Raw genomic sequence first — 9,166 nt, 5'->3', positions numbered from 1 at the left:
CTAGAAGGTCATGTGGTCAAGGCCCTGCCCACCCTGTCCTGGTAATCAAAGCCAAGTTCTCCCACTCAGAGCTTGGAGGAGGGGAGACAAGAGGTTTCTGAGGCTGGATATAGTAGATTAATTACAAAGTATCCCCAGATCCTCCGCTACTGGAATCCGTGCAATGTGGATTTGCAGCTTCTCCCAACAAGAAGTAGAGTCTGTTTTCCTTGTTACTCAATCTGGGCTGCCTTTTAACTCTTTGACCAGTAGAAATTCAACAGAAGTGATGGCGTCCCATCTCCAAGGTGAGACATCAAAATACCATGTGAACTTCCACTCTCTCTTAGAACCCAGCTGGCACCATGTGAGCAACTCTGGGCAAACCTGTTGGAGGATGAGAGACAAGTTAAAAAGAGCCTGCTTGTCCCATCTGAGGCCTCGCTACACCTGCCTGTGGCCAGCTGACCCCCAAACATGAGAAACCATCCTAGATCAACAGAGGCGCCTCCTCTGCCCACAGCCAACGACAGATACATAAGTGATTCCAGCCAAGATCAGAATAACCACCCAGATAACCCGTAGACTCACGAGAAATCACAAACATAATTAAGTCACTGAGTTTTGGAGTGTTTTTTTACAAAGCACCAACTAACAGACATTTTGGGCTTGAAGAAAAGATCCCAAGTTGTAGTCCTAGAGAAGTTGAGGTCTGTGTTCCTGTAGGGCCTTGAAGGAACAGGACTGTTTTCTACGAAGAGCCTGGTTGAGCTTCTATCTAGTCTGTCCAACTGCTGGGCCTGGCCTATCCGGGACCAGTGAGATCAGGTCTAGCTCCAGCCCTACACTTCCCACCCACCTTGGCACCCACAATACCCACCTTTGGCAGTCTCCAGAAACAGTCTGTGCAGGGAGGGCTGTGATGGGAGTGAAGACTGTCCACAACCCAGAAGGAGCTCTCCCCAAAGACAAAGCCCTGAGGTGGGGTCTCCATGGTGGAGAAGCTTCTGGGACCAGACATCCCCCCACCCACCATCCAGGGGAAGCAATCAGCCCCGGAGGAGCTGAGCAGGCCGCTTGACATTTGATGGGAATCATTATCAGACACTTATTCCCAATCAGGGCTCAAGTGTCTCTGAGGGCCCCTCTGCTGCCTTCTCATTCCAGGGAGCATTAACGAAGGGGCGGAGAGGTGCAGGTCTGGGCAGAGGCCCTCAGACCCACCCCTCTGACTCCAGCCCACTTCCTGCCTCCCAAGGCCCCTTGGGGCAAGCTAGCTCATGCCAGAGTGTGGAGAGTGGAGGACTCCAGGGTGGGGAGATTGACTCCTCGGTCCTTGGAAAGACAAGACACAGAGATGTTCAAAGAGATGTATGCGGGAGCCTGGCTCAGAGCTGAGATTCCAGCCAGGCCCAAGAAGGGCTTTGTCTCCAAGGCTCACGGCTCTGGGGGTCCTGAGTCCCCACCCCGGGCAGCCACCTCCTCCCTCAGTCGGTGCTCCAGGACCAAAGCCAGGCTCCTCCCCTTGCACACAGACCGGAGCTCTCTCTCTGCAGCCGGACAGCCCTACTCAGAGAGCGCATGAAGGCCTTTTAAGGCTCTCCTAGGTCTGCAGAGGGATCTTGGCCAAGCCACCTAACTTCTCCTGCTCCAAAAAGAAGGCAATGATTCCTGCCCTGCCTCTTTGCACAAGACTATTGGGAGAATCTTATTCTTTAAGAAAGCACTTGATAAAGTAAAACGAGGACTGAGTACAGCTGTCCCCAGTGGATCATCATCACAACGTGGGCAAGCTCAGATGAGTCAGGTGCAGGCGTGATGGTAGACGAGTGAGTGTGTGCGTGTGTGTCTGCACTGGCGTCTCACTGCGTGCCTCAGCACTCAGTACCAGGATTTCATGGTTTGGGATTGTCTGTGGGCTTTCACCATCTATGTCTCTATTCAGGCAGTGAATCAACTGTATTGATGTGTTACAGCCTGAATGCAGAGGCAGAGTTTTGAAGTTATAAAAGAAAGGGACCAAAAAAACCTTGAAGTGGAGTTTGACAGTCAAGAGTACACACACACACACACACACGTACGTGCTCTCAAGGAACTTAAGGACTCAAATAACCAAATGCAAAAAGTAGAGGAAAAGGTGGGTGGAGAGTCATAGAATAATGGGCCCTGAGAGTCATCAATCCAGAAGGCTTCCTAGAAGAGGAGGTAAAGTCTGAGCTGAATTTTGGTAGGAAGGCTGGACATGCAAGCAGCAGGAAAATGGCTTTGAGAGGAGAATAGAAATGAATGTTTTAAGTATTCTGTTGTCAAATAATGGTAATCATATTTTATCCTGGCAAAGCAATTGAGGATTTACAAGGCTTTTTCACATGTATTTTCTCATTTGCCTCTCACTACAGTCCCCTGAACTAGACAAGTCAGGTTTTATTATCCCCATTTAATAGATGAGAAAACAGAGGCTCAAAGAAGCTGAACGATTTTCCTGGAGTCTCCAAGCCCAGAGGCAGTGGGACTGGCAGAAGCTCGCAGGGTTTCTGACTCCTCCCTATCCAAGTAGCCTTTCCTGTCTCCAGAACCACAGCCCACCACCGGGTCTTGTTCGGTCTACAAACTCCTTGGGGCAGGTTCCATGTCTGGGTGATGGACTCTGGGCAGTGCTTGGGCAATTAGCCAGTAGAGGGGAGCGGTGGCTTTAGAGTCAGACAGAAATGAGGCTCGACCCAAGCTCTGCCATGTAGCTCGACTTTGGCTTGTCAGTTCCCCTCTGAGCCTCCGTTTCCACATGTGTAGAAAAAATTACCATAAGGAGTAAAACAGAGGATGTCCTAAAGCACTTAGCACTGTGCCTGTCACATGTATTTGCTCCAATAATGGTAGCTACTGGCATTAACCTCTTGGTTATTCGCTTATGATGGCTGATTAGGAAGACTTTCTTGATGGCCACTTTTCACCCATTTCTCCCTTCCAGGATAAATAGGTCCATTATTCACATGCATGCTGCCCATTCATTACTGTTATAAGAGACGGTCCCCAGTGGACACAAGCAGTTCACTTCTCCCTCCATCCACCTAGGCCCACATGTCCTGTCCAGACCCCACACCCTCGAGGGGCCCTAGAGATGCTCCTACACCAATTGGTCAGGCCTGACCCCTCAGCCACCTGTTGAAATCCATTTCAGTCGCCAGGGCTCTCATTTCTATTAAAACTTCATTTGCCAAGAAAGCAGAAAGGTAATTATGAATCCTAGTCTTAAATCACTCTGCCGCTGAATTATTAAAGGGAAGAATTAAAAATAATCAGGCTTTTTCATTACACTTCATAGCAGGGAAATTAAAGGTGTAAGAATGTATTTTTTCCTCGAATTTAAGTATTCATTTTGGAGATTTATTGGGAAGTTGAAATGATTCCCTGTATGCCCAGCTTTCCCTTTTATAGAAGGGGGAAAGAGGAAAAAAAAAAAAACCTTGTAAAATTAAAAGGGAGATAGAGCAAAGAAGGGATTTAACATAAAGAAGTACAACTGAGTGTTTTGCATTTTAATACATTTTTTTCTGCACAATTACACCATTGAGTGATATGGCAGAGAGAGATTAGGCTGTGGTTAATTTCAGATTCTTCATGGGGAAATAAGGGGGTCTCACCAGCCGTTGGGTCAGAAAAGTATATGTGGGCATCCAAGCTGGCTCTTCGGATCTCCAAGCCCTGAGAAGCAAGGACCATTTCAGCACCAAGCTTCCTTGCTCTCTCTTTTCTTCAGGGAAGAATAGGATGAGCGACCTGGTTCATTTCGCAGAGCGGGAAATCCAAGGTAGCAAGGCGGGGCAAGGCATCTTGGGGCCTGGGACCGAAAGAGGAGGTTCTTCAGAAGAACTTCCCTCAGCCCTCCCACCTGGACCCCACGCCCCAGGGTTGAGTGTGAGAAGCAGAACTGTCGGAGCTAGGACGGAAACAGGAGGACTCTAGAAGGCCTGGGAGGCCCTGATGGATGAGACCAAGGATTGATCGAGTCTCTGATTCCCCATTTCCAGCCAGTCCAGGGCATGCAGACCAGACTCCCCAAGTGAAGTGAGAAAGGGGTGTAGATGCCTCCTCCCCGGACCAGGTGCTGAAGGAGGAAAGTGACAGCAGAGCCCACCCAGAGGTGACTCATCCGGGGAGGCTTCAGGAGGAAGGGAGCAGGGGAGAGGGGAGAGAGTCTGCAGACAGAGAGGCAGCAGAGGCCAGAACACACCGCCCATGCTTCCTGCTCCACTGCAGCCGGAGACCAGTGCGTTCTCTCCCTTCTGGGGGCAGTGTGGCAACAGAAAAGAGTGGACGCTGTCGACACACAAGCATCACTGGCAGCAGCTGGGTAGTCCCAAATGGGACCCCGGGGAGGGTGCCGAGAGCAGCGTTCCCGTCTCTGCTCCACCAGCTGGCCTGCCTCTCGGTGGGATGGCCAAGACTCTATCCCGCGTCCACATAGGCAACAACTGGACAAGGGGAGGGGGTGGGGGGCCTCCCCGTGGATCCGGGCCCAAGAGCCGCTCAGCCACCTGCCCCCCTCCCCCGAGGTGGTAATGAATTGCAGGGAAACGCTGCTGAGAGATGTCAGAACAATTTCTATTAAACATAATTTCCTAATGAAAAGGTTACGAGGGAGCCTGGTGGAGCTAATCAGGATTGAATGCTCACTCCAACTCACTCTGAGGGAGGGGGTTGGAGGCCAGGTCCCTGGTTCTACCTGGTCTGGGCTGGAGGGACCTTATCCAGGGCCAGGTAAGGCCCTGAACAGCTTCAGCGCACCCCTTCCAAGGTCTTGCATGTGCCCATTATCAGGAGCTCGCAGGTGCCAGGCACTGTGCTGTTTTTCCACGTATCATATCCTCACAACATCCCTGCAAAATTGAAATTACATCCCCACTTTCAAGATGAGCAAATTGAGACTCTGGAAAGTCACATGACTTGCCCAAGTTCACCTCTCAAGAAATTAGGAAGCAAAGGCAGAATTTGAACCCTGGTCCATCTGACTGAAAGACGTACCACGTTGACCTCACCCCTTCCCACCTCCCAGGGACAGGTCCTACCCCATGGCTCTAAAAGTCCTTTGGAAGGACAAATGGAGCCCTAGAAGTGGGGCAGGGCTGGGACAGTCCAGAAACGCAGCAGAGGCTTCCTGGCTCCTGTCCAGGTATCCATACCATCCCATCTCTGATGACCATCTGGATATCTGTGAGTAAAGAAACCACAGTCACAGACTCCATGAGGCTCACATGGTGTCCTGCTGAGCCCAGAGAGGGCATGTTTTTCCATGCAGCCAACTCTGGGGTGCCAACAGCCCTTTGAGTTTGTATCACCCTGAATTGCAGATCTAAATTCCTACATCAGGTCTGTGCTAAGGGTGCGGGGCAGTGTGGCCCTAACTAAGAGAAAGAAGGGGGCATTTATAGAATGTTCAGAGATTCTTACAAAGCCCTCAATTACAAACTTTTCAAAAATTGACCTCTACTGGTGGGACGTTGGGGACAAGGGATGGAGGAGGAAGGGACAAACAGGATGCAGATCTGAGACCAAACAGTAATGAGCCCTGTGAAAAATAAAGTGAAAGTATAGCTGCTCAGTTGTGTCCTAACCCACCAGGCTCCTCTGTCCATGGAATTCTCCAGGTAAAAATACTGGAGTGGGTAGCCACTCCCTTCTCCAGAGGATATTCCCAACCTAGGGATCAAACCCAGGTCTCCGGCATTGCAGGCAGATTCTTTACCATTTGAGGCACCAGGGAAGCCCCATTCTCTTCTATTCAGACTCCTGATACCACCAGCTGGGGGCAATTTCAGGCACCCTGGGGTTTCACTCTGCCAGAAGCTTCTGCGACTGTTGAGATATCTCTTTGGAGGTAGAAGAATGGTCCAGAAATGTCTCTGGGGACAGAGGCAAGCCCTTAGAGGCTGCTGCTGAAAATCTTCCTGGAAACCCAGGACCACCCCTACATCCTGGAGGAGAAGGGGTTGGGCTACAGGAGGGCCTTGGTGACAGAGTCTCCTCCCCTGCTTCCATCTAATCCCTTACCTCCCCTGCCTGCTCCACAGTCCCTCCACCCCTGTGATGAGCCCCAGGCTCTGCACCCCACCCCCGGCAGGGTGTATCTCCCATCCCTCATCGCGATGAAGCTGTCACTGGCTGCCATGAGCCTGCCTTCCCGGGACCTTCAAAGCCTGGAACAGCATGAAATATGCAGCTGCCTTCCCCCAGCCCCCACTCCCTGCTCAGCTCCCTCCCTCTAATTGCTCTGCGCAGATTAAACTTGGATGGCGCAGCTCTGGCTGAGGACATCCAACACGAATGAACATTCTCCAAAAACAGTGGAGGCTGCTGCTGCCTCTAGGCAAGAGGAGCTCACCTCCTGGGTGGCTAAGGTGCTGCTCCTCCCCACCACACACACACAATCCCCCTGAGAACATCTCCTCTCAGCCCGTTCCCCCTTAGACTGAAGGCTCCCTGGAAGACAGGCAAGGCTTTTGCTGAGAACATCAGTGGTTCTCAAAAGTGTGGTCCCTGGACCAGCAGCATCAGCATCGCCTGAGGCAGATTCTCAGATCCTACCAAAGAATTGAGGCCTCAAACTGTGGTGCTGGAGGAGACTCCTGAGAGTCCCTTGGACAGCAAGGAGATCCATCTAGTCAATCTTAAGGGAAATCAACCCTGAATTGCATCAGTTGGAAGGACTGATGCTGAAGCCGAAGCTCCAGTATTTTGGTCACCTGATTGGAATAGCTGACTCATTGGAAAAGTCCCTCATGCTGAGAAAGATTGAAGGCAGAAGGAGAAGAGGGCATCAGAGGATGACATGGCTGGATGGCATCATCAATGCAATGGACGTGAACTTGGGCAAACTTCAGGAGATAGTGAGGGACAGAGAGGCCGGGCGTGCTGTAGTCCATGGGTCACAAAGAGCTGGACACTGAACAACAACCCAAGATCCATTGAATCAGAAATTGGGAATGTGTTGTTTCTGCTCAGTCGCTCTGTCCTGTCTGACTCTTTGCAACCCTATGGACTGTCGCCCACCAGGCTCCTCTGTCCATGGGACTTCTCAGGCAGGAATACTGGAATGGGTTGCCATTTCCTACTCCAGGAGATCTTCCCCACCCAGGAATCAAACCAGAGTCTTTTGCATCTCCTGCATTGGTAGGCAGATTCTTTATCACTAGTGCCACCTGGGAAGCCCATATTGGGGATGGGGCTTAGCAATTTAAGGTTTGTCAAGTCCACCAGACAACTCTGATTCATTGGTTCTGATTTAAGTTTGAAAAACATTGAACTAAAGACGGGTTCAATCAACACCCAGGCAACATGATGGAACCTCCCTGGGCACCCAAGGCTGTGCTAAAGCTGACAGAGAGGAAAGATACCACCTCCCCCACGCAGGGCTGGCAGTCTGTGATCGGTGGGAGGGGTGATAATCAGGTACCCACTGCAAGACCAGCCTGAGAATCCTGGAAGGAGCAGAGCAGGGCAGCTGAATGCCGCAGGAAATGAAATCTTCATGGTGGAAGGAAATTAAACTAAATAGGGGCCTAAATAAATAAATTGAAACTAAATGAAAATCAAAACCACAATGAAATATCACACCTCATGCCCATTAGCAGGCCAACTATCAAAAAAAGCAAACGTTGATAAGGACATGGTGAAATTGAAACCCTTATATTCTGCTGGTGGGAATATAAAATGGTGCAGCCACTAAAGAAAACAGTATGATAGACTTACCTGGTGGTCCGGTGGTTAAGAATCTGCCTGACAATGCAGGGGATATGGGTTCAATCCCCAGTTAGGGAAGATCCCACATGCAAGGAGTAACTAAACTCATGTGCCACAACTACTGAGCCTGTGGGCCTAGAGCTTGTGCTCTGCAACAAGAAAAGCCACTGCAATGAGAAGCGCACACACCGCAACTAGAGAATGCCCAGGCACAGCAACCAAGACCTAGCAACAGCCAAAAATATACAAATAAATAAATTTTTTAAAAAACAGTGTGGGGGTTCCTCTAAAAGTTACAGACAGAACTATCATATGATACTAAACTTTGAGGACATTATGCTAAGGGAAATAAACCAGTTACAAAAAGACATATACTCTTCATTCCACTTATACAAGTTTCCTAGAGTAGTGAAATCCATGGGAACACAAGATAGAATGCTTGTTGCCAGGGACTGGAGGGAGTGGGGAATGGGGAATTGTTGCTTCATGAGTCCAGAGCTTCAGACTCACAAAATGAAAAATTCTGGAGAGGTGTTGCACAATAATACGATTACAATGAACACTACTGAAACATATGCTTAAAAATGCTTAAGATGGCAATTTTATGTTATGCGTATTTTACCATAATTAAAAATAAAAAATAATAATTGGGGCCAAAATCTGGGCAAGAAAAGGAACAATAACTCCAGCAAGCCTCGTGTGAACAGTGCATCCATTTTCTGGGTGCTGTCACCGTCCCCATCTCCTTGGAAGAGAAGCTGAGCAGGAGTGAATATCTGGGCTTCCCTGGTGGCTCAGAGAATAAAGAATCCACCCACAATCCAGGAGACCTGGGCTCAATCCCTGGGTCAGGAAGATCCCCCGGAGGAGGGCATGGCAACCCACTCCAGTGTTCTTGCCTGGAGAATCCCCGTGGACAGAGGAGCCTGGCGGGCTGCAGTCCATGGGGTCACAAAGAGCTGGACACGACTGAGAGACCTAGCTCAGCACACCGGGAGACAAGCCCAGGAGGAGGGGTGCCCCACCCCACATCTGAACACCACGAGTGGAGAGCTGGGTGCAGGGCTCAGCTTCTGACCCCCATGCCAGACCTTTCCTCTCACGGTAAAGAGCCCTCCACGCCTGGGAAGATGCAGGCCCACACCTTGGCAGGATCTTAGGAGTTGGGGGTAGTGTTGGGGCACCCAGGGGCTGGGCTGGAGGGGTGAGACCGTGGCATACACCCCATTATCACACCTGCAGCCCCCACACAGTCATGATACCAGTGCTCCCTTCAGTCTCAACAATGCCTCAGTCTGGAAGACGCGTTATATATTCACCTCAACTGCGAGTGATCAGAAAGCCAAGAAACAGAGCTGGATGGAATTTAGCAGAAAAAAGGAAGCAGCCCAGCTTCTTGGAGGGGAGAGTCCTCATAAGCATCACAGAAGGTCCCTCAGGCTATGAGCAG

Source organism: Cervus elaphus, chromosome 1 (genome assembly GCF_910594005.1).
Source record: "Cervus elaphus chromosome 1, mCerEla1.1, whole genome shotgun sequence".
In the NCBI taxonomy this organism is placed as follows: domain Eukaryota; kingdom Metazoa; phylum Chordata; class Mammalia; order Artiodactyla; family Cervidae; genus Cervus; species Cervus elaphus.
This window is presented reverse-complemented; position numbering follows the sequence as displayed.